Source organism: Tamandua tetradactyla, chromosome 2 (assembly GCF_023851605.1).
Source record: "Tamandua tetradactyla isolate mTamTet1 chromosome 2, mTamTet1.pri, whole genome shotgun sequence".
NCBI classification, from domain to species: domain Eukaryota; kingdom Metazoa; phylum Chordata; class Mammalia; order Pilosa; family Myrmecophagidae; genus Tamandua; species Tamandua tetradactyla.
The window spans coordinates 64,608,865-64,623,765 of NC_135328.1; the positions used below are offsets into that span (position 1 = coordinate 64,608,865).

Sequence of the window (14,901 nt, forward strand, 5' to 3'; positions counted from 1 at the left end):
TATTTTATTTTTTTTATTTTTTTCTCTCTATTATCATTTTATTTCTTTTTCTGTTGCCTTTCTATTTCTTTTTCTAAATTGATGCAAATGTACTAAGAAATGATGAATATGCATCTATGTGATGATATTAAGAATTACTGATTGTATATGTAGAATGGAATGATTCCTAAATGTTGTGTTAGTTAATTTTTTAATTAATAAAAAAATTGAGGTGTATTAGAATTACTTTGTGTTTTCTGAATGTTCGCCACTTAGGCAATCCATCCAATAAAGTAACAAATGCATTATTTTTAATTTTTTAATATTACTAGTAATTTTAGTAATTACATTACTTTGTGTAGATTGAACTATTCATTATCATTTGTTTTATTTAAAAAATATGAATAGCATACACTCAAATATGTCTGGTAATTCACAAATCATGAATACAACTGAAAAATCCCTTATAAAATTATTGTGAAGAGGATGGGCCACTGTGGCTCAGCAGACAGAGTTCTTGCCTGCCATGCTGGCAACCCAGGCTTGATTCCTGGTTCCTGCTCATGAGGGAAAAAAAGAAATTACCATGAAGAAGTATATTCATGTAGTTCATAAGAACGTATATGTTCTTTATATCTACACTGAGTTGTGATCATTTAAGAACTCAGTCATGATTTTTGATTGACCACTTACACTTCGTAATCCCCTTTTTGCATTGTCTCAACATGGGGTTAACAATATGCAACCTGAAAGACGACTGGAAGTTTTAAAGAGTGGTATGAAATCAAGTTTGAAACTGTGAGACTGCAGAGAAAAACAACTCAGATTGCAGGGGGTGGGGTGGGGAAGGGGAAAAAGACAACTTCAGACCTTAACTATTCTAAATATCACACTCAGCCCTGCCCTCCCTTTCCCCTCTCCCTCTCACTGGACTGCCCAGGTGCCTGAGAAGCTCCTAACTTGGCATTTCCTTAACTCCCTCCTCCTCTCTTCCAAGGCTTACAGACTCCAGGTGGCTAGATTACCTCAAAGGAAAACATTCAGCACCAAACTGCAAACTCAGTAAATCCCTCATCCATCTCCCTAAAACTAAACTGTCCTAAGTGCAGCAACATCAGCAAATCCCTCACCTGCCCCAGTAGTCGACCCTGCTTCCTATCTTCCCTACTGCTCTTCCTTTAACTCACTTAAAAGTCTTGAAGTCCACTCTATTCTCTCTCCCCTACTATACCAGCCCCCTGAATAAAATCATCCTCATCTATTTAACATTGTCTGGTGAGAAGTTTTTCTTTGACAAAGGTTTACTGTATTCTGATATTTGTGCACACTTTAAAATTTAATTAGTAAGCATTTTATCTTCCTATATCTCTTATATGTAAGAAAGTATATGTAAAGTGAGTATAGCTGTATATACTTTTTCAATAAAATCTTTATTTGGTGGGCAGTTTTAGGTTTACAGAAAATTGTACAAAAATTATAGAGTTTCCATATGTTTCTCTTGCAAGTATAGTTTCCTCCATTATTAACATCTTGCATTCATGTGGTTTGTGTTATAATTGATGAGCCAATATTGGTATATCATTAGAAACTAAAGTTTCTAGTTTACTTTAGGGGTCATCTATGTGTTGAATAGTTCTATGGGACTTGACCGATGCATAATATGATGTACCCACAATTAAGGTATACAAAAATATATCCCTGTTTTTCTGGGGGGGTGCATATTCTGGGAATTGAACCTGGGTCTCCCACATAGAAGGGGAGCCTTCTGCCATTGAATCACCCATGTGCCCCCCATTATATTTTTAAATATATGAATTCTTTATACATGTAGCACAATTTCTATACTGGACTAAATTTCACTTGGAGGGACCTTTCAAAGGAAGGTAAAACTGAAAGACTGTAGGAAATAATTATTTGAGTATGAAAATATATAATAAAGATGTGAAATAGTTCTTAAAATAAATTCATATAAATATCATTTAACAATATTTTTAAAAGGATTTTCTTTGGAGAAATTAGGATTATATTACAAACAAGCTGTAGCATAAATAGACAGTTGGAAATATTTTAGAAATTTACTCTACAATTACCCTAAAGACATATAAATGAGTCCACATGTGCTACCTTCTAAAATATATAATTTAATCAATTATAGCATATCCCCCCAAAATAATTGAAATCCATTTTCTGAAAATGATGGCTAAATAAAATTTGAAATATGATCACAATTAACAGACATAAATTCATTTCAGTCACATTGATGTTCAAAGATTTGTTTTCATCTTTACTGACTGTACTTATACATTCTGATTAAATGTTTCTCTAACTCCAGAAATGATGTCAGATGTTGTTACAGAAACGTATGGCAAACAGAGAAAAGTTTAGATAAATCAGAGACAATTTTTATTTAATAAAATTGAACCTGTACACTCATCCATACAGACATTTTTTAAGGCAGAATAATGTAGGAATTTCTAAAATAAAATTGTAGCAGACTGTAAAGAGTAGCTTTATTTATTACATATATTTTGAATTATTCACATAAGTTATTCATTTTACAAAGCAATCTTTAGCTTGGGAAAGAGGGGACAAAAATCAACATGAATAAAAGTCAACATTAACTAAAAGTCATTGGAAGAATATTTAAAAGATAGAATTCCAAAACAGTAGGTCTCAGTTCTGTCACTTCTCCTATCCTAATGTCACTTCTTCAATTCAGCCTGTCACCACCACTTACCCTTATTTTCTCGTTTGTTTTTGGTTTTGTGAATTATCATGCTTCAAGAGGGCTTTAAAGGGTGCAGATCTGACTGGGTTATTTCCCTGTTCACCTTCTCCTACCAGTCAACATTCTCCCACAAAAGTCTGTCTCCTTTATGATCCTCTCTTCTTCCCTGATTCTTTCTCATACTCACTCCAGGCTGCTCTCATACTGACATTCTTCAAGTTTCATGAAAATGTCATGGTTTACAGCTTCCTTTCTTCAATCACTAATGTCAATGCCAAAGCATTCTTCCAGACTCAGACCACACATCGTCTCTTGAGATACAATTCACATACCCTAAAATTCACCCATTTAAAATGTAAAATGCAGTGGGTTTTTGTATACTTACAGAATTGTACAATCACCACCACTCTGTAATTAAGAACATTTTCATGATCTCAAAAGAAATTCCATATTATTTGCATTCACTCACCTTCCTCCCTTACCCCAGCCTTGATAATGATAAGTCTATTTTCTGTTTCTATGGATTTGTCTGTTATTTTGTATAATCTGGATTCCTTCGCATGGAATATTGTTTTCAAGATTCATCATGCTACAGTATGAAATCAGAATGCGTGAGTCCTCCAAATGTGTTCATTGTTTCAAGATTATTTTAGGATTTCCAAATGAATTTATATACGCATTTTGGATCAGATTATTGTCAGGTCTCAGAAAAAGAACTTTATGTATAAAAGGGACTTTTTAGCAATATAATAAAAAGTTTGACCTGTGGTCAAAACCTGTCCCTGCTTGATAACTCTCCCCTCCTGGTGTGGTTTTTCCTTTAAAACCATAAACTCTCAGAAAGAGAACTGGAGACATTTACTTTCCTTTGGCTGGCAGATTTTGCTGGCTCCTACCTGCTTGCTTTCTCCCTTCAATAAACCAGTTAAGTTTTGACTCACTTTCCTGTGTGGGTTCCTTAACCACTCCATGCCTAACATCTGGTGCTGAAACCTGGAATGAAGGTCAGGTAAGTCTTAGCTTTCCAGTCCCTTAGCGTGATAGGACCAGCTTCCAGTTGACCCCATTCAGAGATCAGACTGAGGTTTGAATCACTGGCCCCTTGGGATGATGGGACAGTCTTCCAGTCCACTCTGTCTCCCAAACCACACAGTCATTCAGGTTTCCATGTGATTTACGGCTTGAGTCTACCAACTCAGACCATCTTGAGGCAATGCCGGCTCACACCCATGGCTCACAAAACATCTACAACTGATTCAGCCCTAGGTAAGTGATGTCTTTCTGTCAAGATCCTCCCCCCCACCAAGAGTTTCATCTGGTGTCCCAGGGAGATCTTGGGCCACCATAGTGTGGCGCCACTGGCTTGCTTTATTTTGGCATCCAGGCCCAATGCCCTTGGGGCATTTTTCCCCAGTGAAGCAATCAAAGTAGTTCAGGGGATGCCTTGAGCAAAAGACTGTATACACCTACCTTGTCCCTGATGACAAAACAGAGATGCCTGCTTTGTCGTTGTGAAAGATCGTGGACCTGGGTTGTTAGCTTAAGCTAAGAGTTACATCTTGGGCCTCAAAGAGAGCTAGTACTCAGTGTCCAAGGGACACCTCAGCCTGCCCCAGTGCAGTGCCCTGGCCTGCTTTAATGCATTTTCCAGCCAACTGTCCATGAGCTCCCCACAAGCAAGGCCTGAACACATGTCAGCCTCACATCCCCAAGAAGACCGTAAGCCTCCAAGGCGTTCATTAAAATGTAAACCTCTCACAAGGGGGCCTCTGTAAGCCTTCCCTTCCTCATGCAATCATGGGTGATGCCCAATCACTTCACAGTGATTCTAAAACTGCTCCTTCCCCTAAACCTACTCCCCTTGGGTGTTTGCTCTGTAACCTTAGCAAAGTCCAATTAAAAGGGGACATAAAACCAAAGAAACTTATTTTTCTCTGCAATATGGCTTGTCCCAATAGTCATTAGAACAACAAAAATGCTGGCCATAAGATGGCACTCTTGATTAGTAAACCTTCACCGAATATTGATAGTATTATTTGATATAACAGTAAAATGGTCTGAAGCTCCCTACTCCCAAGCTTAACAAATTTAGTAAAGTCTTGACCTTCTCTGTGTCACTCTATCACTTCGCTTCTCTCATAAAAACACCTTTTAAAATTCCTGCCCCTCAGCAGAGTTCTTTAATATTGAGGAGTCCACAGTTCTCCCCAACCCCTCCATTCCCTTTCCCTTTTTCTCAACCCCTTCCCCTTGACACCTTCCTTCTTTCTCCCTGAGAAATTAATCAATTGCAGTGTATTTTCTAAACCTGATAATAAAATGTACTTTTACAATTATTTGTATTTTCAAATATTATAAAAACAGATTTTTTTCCAGCTTCTGATAGGAGGAATTCCATTATAAATTTTGAATTGAACAAATCAATTTTATTCTGCTTAGGTATGTTTTCCTTAAATTTACATAAGCTTACTAAAAAATCACCTAATATTATAAGTACATTCTCAAAATTCCTCTTAAAGAAGCCAAACAGACTGCATAAACTGAGTAATGTTTATTAAACACTTATATAAAGTATAATAAAATTAAGAATACAGTGTGATGCAATGGTGGCTCAGTGGTAGAATTCCTGCCTGCCATGCTGGAGACCTGAGTTCAAGTCCTGGCACCTGCCCAAGTAAAAAAAAAAATTAAAATATGCTAATGTTTCAAACATTCTATTTAAAAATCAGTTGTTTAATAAAAATATGAATGGATATTTTTATAACTTTGATTACCTGAACTTCAAAGAATCTGGCTTTTAGCTTCTTGGTCATTTGTTACCTCAGTATATGAAAGAATCTGAATTTCAAATGTATGTATTAATACCAGTTAGAATATTTCTATTAATATGCTCCCATAAATAGATAAAATCTAATTCTTGGCTTAAAAAAGAGTTTATTATCTAGATAAAATATACTTGCACCAGAGCACAATATAAAACAGTCATAATGAAGAAATAAAATTGTTGGAAGAATTTAAAAAGCAGAAAGATAAAGAATGACCTAAGAAGTCTTCATAGAGGTGACACATGTAAGGCCTTTAAATAAGAAAATAGCATTTAAACAAATGGACATCTGAACTATCTTTTAAAATCATAACTTAATTTTGTGAATTAGCACATTTCTGGCATTATTTAGCAGTTGGGGATATTGCTGAGAAAAATTTGAGTTCTTTTTTCTGGATGTAAATCCCTTAAATATCAAAAAGTTGATTATATTTTAAACTTGGGGCTTTCCTGACCCCTGAAGGTAATACTGAACTGGACTGAGAGATTTTAAATATATTATAAAGTCATCATTTATGTGTTCTGAATATAAAGTGTATAAATGTCTGACTATGTTCTAAACCCAAGCATAAATTTCTTTTCTTCCTCCATTATTTTATAGTATCTCTTCCTCTTCTCTATTTCATAAATATTATCATTGGAAGAAAAGTATGCAGGTTGTTCATGTGTCAACTTGGCCAAGTCGTGGTACCTGTTTGCCTGGTTGGGCAAGTGCTGGCCTGTCTGTTGTGATGAGGACATTTCATAGAATTAAATCATGATCATGTCAGCTGCATCCACAGCTGATTCCATTTGTAATCAGCCAAGGGAAGTGTCTTCTACAATGAGTGATGCTTAATCTAATCACTGGAAGCCTTTTAAGGAAGATTCAGATAAGACAGGCTTTTTTTCTGCTTTGACCTGCGACCCTCTCCCATAAAGTTCATCCAGACCCTCCATCAGAATCATCAATTTGACAGCCTGCCCCATGGTTTTTGGACTCTGTGTTTCCATGGTTATGTGAGACATTTTTATAAATTTTATATTTGCGAGTGTTTCCTGTTGATTCCGTTTCTCTAGAGAACCCTAACTAATACACAGGTTCAAAAGCTTTATATCATATATTTGATAAAAGAAAGCTTTTGTGTTAAGCTGAATATTCATACAAAAGCAAAGTTTTATTTTCTCCCTGTTAAAATAACCTGGACATCAGAGTAATATCCTTGTTAATGTGAATGTTTATGTTAGCATTATCCTTTATTTCAGAAGACTTGTCTTCTTACTGTTGGGGAAAAACTGTTCCAAATTATTTGTTATTTCTCCAGGTATAAGTAAAGTGCTAAAATAAATTAATCTATTGCATAAGAAATGTTTAGGAAATATTACAATGGTTAAAAGGTATTTTCTATCTCATTGCTAGTAAAATATTCATATATTTAGAAATTGTATAAATTCCTAAAAATTTAACAATAGTCCCACTGTCCGTGTTATATCCTAATATTAGTCAGTGTAATGTTAAGCAGTGGTATGATGTTGATAGTCATAGTTTTAATTATTCTTTAAAAAGTTACAGATCAGAGAAACAGTCAAATCATCAGTTACACTGCTCTGCTCAAATACATCTCTAACAGTTTATGTAGTCAGCTATAGGTCAGATCTTCATCTGCAAGAAGAAAAGGCTCTGAAAGAGAGGCAAGATGGATATATAAAATATGTTTTTCTTTTATTAACATAAGTCTGGTAAATGTGTAAAAGTGAAACAGAACAAAACCTCTAGTACGATTTGTTAACACAAAACAATTGCTAATGACTTATTTCTAAAAATAGCTTCATGAAAAAATACCCATAAAAGTTAAAGCTCAAAAAAAGTTAAAGCTTATATTGTAAGCTCTGTTATCTTTAAATTCTAAGGTGCTTTACTCTTTGTATAACTTAGTAGCTCCCTGGAAATTTAAGTGTCTGTGTGGCACCTAAAACTCAAATTTGGTTCTCCAGCTCTGAAAGTTAACATACGTACACACAGCAACAGTTAAAAAACTGAAAGAGATCAAACTCCAATTAAAGATGTGGTGAAACTGATCTGGTTAAAACCAAGGTAAATCAACATACAAGGTGTAAAATAATATTGTCTGTATTTTAAAGCTTTAACTTGTATATGAGATAAAAGGAGAATGTTTATTTTGTCCAAAATTTGCACTATCAATTTAATCTATCTAGTGAGTCAAACAACTTAATTCAGCTTTATCTAATATGGAACTTAGAATAAGAAACAAAATCTTAATGTTTTATAAAAGTCAATATTTTATACTCTGCATTTCAGAGTACTTGGGGCAAAAAATGAAAAAAGTATCCACAAAGTCCCTTGAGGAAATAGGAAAGATAGAACTATTAGGAATTCCCCAGGTGGGCAAGCTCAACATTTTTCTTAAGAAAGAAGAGCTCCAAATTTAATATGCCAAGGCCTCAATTTTGAGGCTTGCCCTTATGAAACTTATTTCTGTAATAATAGATGGAACCTACCTAGAATTAGTGCCTAAGAGCCATCTCCAGAAATTCTCTGCTGTGCTCAAATGTTCTTTCTCTCTAAGCCAATCTGTGAGCATCCCCCTAATATGGGACATAATTTCCAAGGGTATCAGCCTGGCACTGGCAGGGTGAAACATAACTGGTGCTAGCAACATGGGACACAACTAACTCTGGAATCACGTGACATAACTGGCCCTGGCTTTGTGAGCCAAGGACAAAACCGGCCCTGACATCGTGGATGAACTGACCAAAAGAGGGGAAAAAACTAGAGTTTCAATGGGTAAGAAATTTCAAATCGAGTTAAGAGACCAATCTTGAGGTTACTCTTATGCAAGCTTCAGCCAGATATTGCAAACTGCCACAGTACAGCAAAATCCAATCAATAGTGTTCCTAGAAACCCTTAAAAAAATCTAATGCGCTATAAAATTTTACTTATTAAATTTGTTTTTCAGAAACTTGGAACCTCCAAATTATTTCAATGCCAAAGAAGCTCTGAAACCCAAAGATGCTGGACTCTCCAAGAATAGCAACTAGTTCCATTGTTCATCCCTTTGCCCCTTAATAACAATGCCCTCTCTTCAGCCATGAAGCAGTTAAAAGAGCCCTGAGTATCTTAACTGCAACAGCAACAGAAACCAATGCAATATTAAATAAAACCTGTTGTTTTTACATCAATAATACAGGTCAAATAGAAAAAAAATTTTTAAATACAAAATGAAAATGTGGCCAGAATAAATAATGACTTAACAAATGCAGATACAAATTCATCTCGGCTAAAAATTTTCTCTCAAACTTTCTTTCATTCTTCTCTGGCCCTTTATGAGCCATTCTGCCCTCCACCCCATTAGACTTTTAATTATCCTGTAAATTTACTTCCTAGCTCACTGCCTCTTACAATGTCTGTACAGATTTGTTCATGGGTCAATAGTAGCTGTGAACAACCAGCAAAATTCTGAAAATATACTCCTGTTACAAAAGAAATTTGAAAATCTACTCTTGTCACAGCAAAAACATCACTATTAGCCATTCCAGCAGAAGAAGCCCCTGAACCCAACTGATAATGCCCCTGCTCAACTCAAAGCAATTTCCTCTCCCAACTTCATCTGCACACAGCAGGAAGTAGCCAAAGAAAGAATACAATGTCCCTGTTCCCTCCAAAATTGCTTTGAGCTAAGCTAAGGCAATAATCTGAACCGAATGAATTCAATTTTATTAAAAGGAAAAAGCAGGAATGTCAGGTCTTAGAAAAAGAACTTTACATATAAAAGAGACTATTTAGCCAGGGGGCCCTTAGCTTCCGTTTCAGAACCATCAAGATCCCCAGGCATGCTGGCACCACACCCACCAGAAGGTGCTGCACACACCAGAAGGTGAATGAAGCAAGACCAGCTATGATAAACACCCATCCAGTCAACACCTGTCTCTGCTTGATAACTCTGTCCTCTTTGTGTGTTTTTTTCTTTTAAAACCACAAGCTCTCAGAAAGAGAGATGGAACCATTTCCATTCTTTTTGCTGGCAGATTTTGCTGGCCCCACCTGCCTGCTTTCTCCTTGCTCTCTCTCCCTTCAATAAACCTGCTAAGCTTTGACTCACTGTCCTGCATGGATTCCTTAATGATTCCATGCATAATAATTATTAAATACTGCAAAAAAGAAAACCTGGGATTTTGGTATGGACTGTATTAATTCTTTAGATCAATTTGGTAAGGATTGTCATCTTAACAATATTAAGTCTTTGGATGCATAATATGGATTTTTTTCCCATTTATTTAGATCTCTTTTAATTTCTCAAAACAATGTTTTGTAACTTTCTGAGTACAAGCCTTGCATTTCTTTTGTTAAATTTATCCTTAAATATCTTTATGATTTTTGATACCACTGTGAACTGAATTGTTTTAACTTCATTTCCAGATTTTTAATTACAAGTATAGAAATACAATTGAGTTTTGCATACTGATTGATCTGATCACATATCCTGAAATTTTGCTGAATGCCTTTGTTCATTCTAATAGAAAATGATTTTGTTTTCTCTGTACAAGATGATAAACTCAAGAAATATAGTCTTGTGTTTTTGATATAATTGGGTGATTTTGTTTTATTTTTGCCTAATAGCCTTTGGTAGAACCTCCAGGATAATTTTCAATAGAAAAGACAGGAGCAGGTATCTATGTCTTGATCTTATGGGAAGAGCATTCACTCTTTCACAATCATGTTTCATGTTCAGCTTAGCATTTTATGTAGATGCCATTTATCAAGTTGAAGAAGTTCCCTTTCATTACTGTTTTTATAAGATGTTTGTTTATCTTGAAAGGCTGTTATATTTTGTCAAGTACTTTTTCTTTATCTTTTAAGATGATCATGTGGCTTTTGTGCTTTATTAACATTGTCTGAACTTTTCAAAACTATGTGTGGACATTTCCTTCACCACATTTTTCTTTCCTCTTTTCTAATTAGTCTCTAGTTTGCCCCAACTGGCATTACCACCTCAGGCAACTGAAATGTTAGCCAATTGTTGTGATTGCTTTCAAAAAGCACCAGTGGGTATCTTGGGGGCAGGGTTTTACTCATTGAGCAAACTCTGTACCACTTCAAATCAAAACACCCTCCATGAGTAGGCAGGCCAAATAATGACAATTCTCTGGGGGGAAAGGGCTTGCTTTTATGGTACACCAAACCCATTCTATTTGCTCCACTTGTTGCTAAGCTGTTAATTTTCATAGATATTTTGCTTGAAGGTCTACCTATTTGCAAAGCTGCCACAGAAATGGAGGGTTATGGGATAAAACACCACTAAATTCACTGTTCTTGCTGAGATGCAGCATTTTTATGAATGAACATTCATAGAATTGATACAAGTTTTGGGTTAACTTTCAAAATTCTGAAAATCTTGATTTGGACATCTGATAGTGTTATCACTAATTTTATGGAGGAAATGATTTTCAGAGGCCCTACTCCACCATGCTGGAAGTGTTTCCAATATTTTTTATTCAATCAGTAAGTATGTTAATCAGCCTGTGGCTGGTAGTACAACATATCACCAAGTTTATGGTTCTATCCAAAACCTCTCTTCTTTATTAAATAGCTTTATGTACAAGCCCAAACTTTCAGAAAGAATATTCTGAGTATTTATAAAATGAATATAATAAGATATCATGTTTTTTCCTTATAAACTGTCTGTAAGTATTTATTTTGGTTTCCTATTCGAACCCTGTTTCATGAAGAGTTAGCAGAGGGTATATTAAGTGCACTTTTCACCTTGCTAGAATTTCTTTCTGAAGCTTCAGTAATCTTCACTACAATATTTTCTGCTTACTTTAAGAATGATTTTGAACACATATTAATCAACATAGAAGTTTCAGATAGGTAATATTGCTTCTACAAGTGTGTGATTTTATAGCCCAATCATATGATAGAGGAAATTTAAATGGCATATGGAAATTTTTGCTATTTTAAATGATTATTTTCTATGATTAGGAAAATATGTCTCTTAAAAAAGTTTCTTTGAATGGTCTACTAAGAAATTCATGCATTTACATATTCAACATGTATTTATTTAGTGCTTTCTGTCTAAATCTTTATATTAGATTATTGGTATCCATTTTAAATAAAGACACTTAAAATCTCTATCCTCATGAAGTTTATAGTCTATAGGGACAAAGATGCATTTAAGAAATAATTATTTCATCACAAAGAAATAAGTTCACTGAGATTATGAGACATGTTATTAAAGCAAGAATAGGATGTCATAAGGGGAGAACATAGCAGGGATAAATAACCTGATCTGAAGAGTCAGAGACAGCCTTTCTGAAATTTTAATCTCAGATATAAAATAAAAGTGAAAGTTAATTAAGCAAAATGATGAGGAGCCAGGAAGACAGCATTCCAAAGAGAGGATTTTCTTGCAAGAAGGCACTTCGGAGGGAAATAGCTTGATACATTGAATAACTAAGAGAGGGTAAGTTTGGACAGTTCATAAACATTGAGGCTTTAACCGGCAGTGGTTGAGCCTCAAGATGCAGACAGGAGCCAGTTCTTGTAGCATCTGGACTTTAAAAAAAAAATAATTAACTTCTAACAAGCACACAGAAGTAAAGAAAAATACTTAAGCTGTGTGGCATGCTGCAACCCAACCAATTCTATCACCATGATCAAAGTCTTCAATGACTGGTGTGACAGTTTGGGCATTTCATTTTGTATTCAATATGTTCCTGGCCAAAGAGAATACTAGGAAAATTACTTGATGATGGCAGAAGGTCACTTTCAGGCTCCTGGGCTAAAAATCTGAGACTTTTTACCCTGAGAGACATCTGGACCACAGGTCATAGCTGCAGCGTTGTGTATGCTAAAGCTGAGTTTTAGCATGGAATTGGAGTCTGGTCGTGTTATAGACCCACCCAAAATAACAATAGCTATATAAGTTACAATGATCAAAAGGTATATTTTATCTGGTTGGCTCTTACTGTGACTAAACTACATGTATAGATACAGAAGTTTCTAGAGCTTTATTGATGAGAAATCAGCTTCCTATTTATTACAGAGTATTGTTTCAGGAAGAAATATACTAGTAGGGCATGGGGTCTAAGTAATGCAATTTTGGAAGCAAATGTGTCACTTGACTGAAGAAGTCTTGCTAAATGTAAGGTGAGAAAGTCTAGTAACATTATGGGTAGGGCTGTAATGAGGTACAGATGTATAGCAGTGTAATTAGGAAATCATGATTTGAATATTTTGTAACAAATAAATATTCTCCCAAATTCATGGTTGGAAGAAAATTCTTAAGGAAAAAGTAAAACTTCCTGGGTAGAGCAGAGTGAATGCTTAGGAAGGTCAAACTGATGGGTTTGAGTTGTTTTGGTTCTAAGAGTGTCCATTTCACATTTTCTATGAGTCAGAAGCTCAAAAATATCTATCTGGGTGTACGTATGGCTCATCCCCATAACACAAAGTTTAACTTCCAAAACAGGAAAACCATTAAAGATGGCTCTGCATGTGGATTGTTTATACTCTGTGGGATCTGAGGTGTCAGAGAAAGGAAGGCTACAGCTTTGTGTGAATGCAGCTATAGAGGCTCATCCAATACCATGGTCAGAACCCTCAAAAACTAAAAAAAAGAAATCCTTATTTCAATTAGGGTGAATGGGTTTCCAAATACTCAGACAGACTTGGTTTTCACTGATCAGCAAGAAAGATGTGAGTCTGACTCTTGGCTTTGTGTCATTAGGATCTGAATCTGTGTACAATTGGGATTCATACAGATTATCAATCATTCTCAAATTTGCCATATATATCAGGAAGGAGTTCCAGTCATTTAAGAAACAGTGGGAGACAATATCCTCCCATTTGTACATGAGAAAAAAGGACTACAGAACAAGGACTTCAAAAATGGAAAACAGTATTTCTACTTAATACCTAACTGAATTTCAAAACACACAAATCTGTGGTCAGAATATGAATGGCTTAGAAGTTTCTTTGCTATAGTTGAACTGTCAGGTCAGATTTGTAAGGCATTCTTTTTTGATGACATGCTTTTCACTGAAATTTTTCTATTCATACAAACTTCTGGTTGTAGAACTGAAATGAGACTCTATTATGAAAATGAAGTGTCATAATTTTTAATCAGTATGTATTACCTCTGGGGCTGATCTAATGAAAGAGTATGAAAAGGACAGGAAGGATAACAAAAAAGTAATTATACAAAACCAGATTATATTTTGAGGGCTGCAGTTTAAGCTTCTAATAGTCATCAGTAACCTTTGTCATACTTTTCATTGTGCATTCAAAATGCATTTGCCATTAAAGAGAAGTCAAATTTGCAGACTTGCTGTTGGGATTATGGCATACAAATTTCAAATTAGTTCCATATTAATCCTCATTAGACTCTCCCCATAATCTATAGACTGTAATAAGATTATTAACAACAATAATAAGATAAAGTCATTATCGCAAAACTTTTCCATCACCACTGAGGAATAACACAAAGATAACACTAAATCATATTGTACTCATATTTTAACCATAGTAAATAGAGAAAACTTATTTTATTTTATAAAAGTAACACATGTAATTATGTAGTATTTTGGAAAATGCAGTAAAGGAAAAAGATGAGAGTAGTAGTGTAAAACTCAGATTTTGGCGTTACATTGGCATAGGATAAAATCCTCATGCCATAGCTACATAATTTTGAAATTTCAGCAAGTGAATCAACCTCAGTCTTTCTAAACTATATGTCATGATGCCTCCTTATTAGGATTTTTTAGATGATTTTAATTAGAATCTACATGTGACATGCTTAGAATAGAGCCTGGCATGATACATGGACTTAATAAACAGAAGTCATTAATGTCATTGTCACTTGCCAGGTAACTACAATTTAAAAAAACAGTAACATTTACTATCAAATATTATTTCCATTATCAAAAGTAACTCTTTTTTATCAGATTGAAAAATATTAAGTCTACTTAATAAAGGTCCTGGCACACAGTATTCAACATAGTAGACAATATTTTAAATCAATCAACATAATTGACAGTGCCATAAATAATGCCTATTATATTTTTGGTTGATCATTTTTATTTCAAATACACATAAATATAATTTCCAAATATTTAAACTCAAATTTCTGTCACCATTTATGCAGTTTTTAATCTTTATTTATACATTAATTATATGAATTTTATCATATCACTTAATGCTCCTTGCATGCATATTCTTTAAAGATTGCATAATATTCCATTTTACATATGAAACACAATTTACTTAATGTTATACAATACAAATTGTTTTAAAGAGGGTTTGGACAAGATAAGTTCTCAAGAATTGGCAAAGGTATACAGCAGATCTTAGATGAGTATCTAGAAAAGAAC

General features: G+C 34.7%; 1 long non-coding RNA gene across 1 annotated transcript in view; it reads right to left on the reverse strand.

Moving 5' to 3' along the window:
- Positions 1–5,301: 5,301 nt before the first annotated feature.
- LOC143660592 (uncharacterized) overlaps positions 5,302–14,901 on the reverse strand; it is a 32,653-nt gene continuing 23,053 nt past the window's right edge. The window contains exon 3 of the long non-coding RNA XR_013164134.1: positions 5,302–5,373. This is a non-coding gene — a long non-coding RNA (uncharacterized LOC143660592). The remainder of the gene's footprint in view (positions 5,374–14,901) is intronic.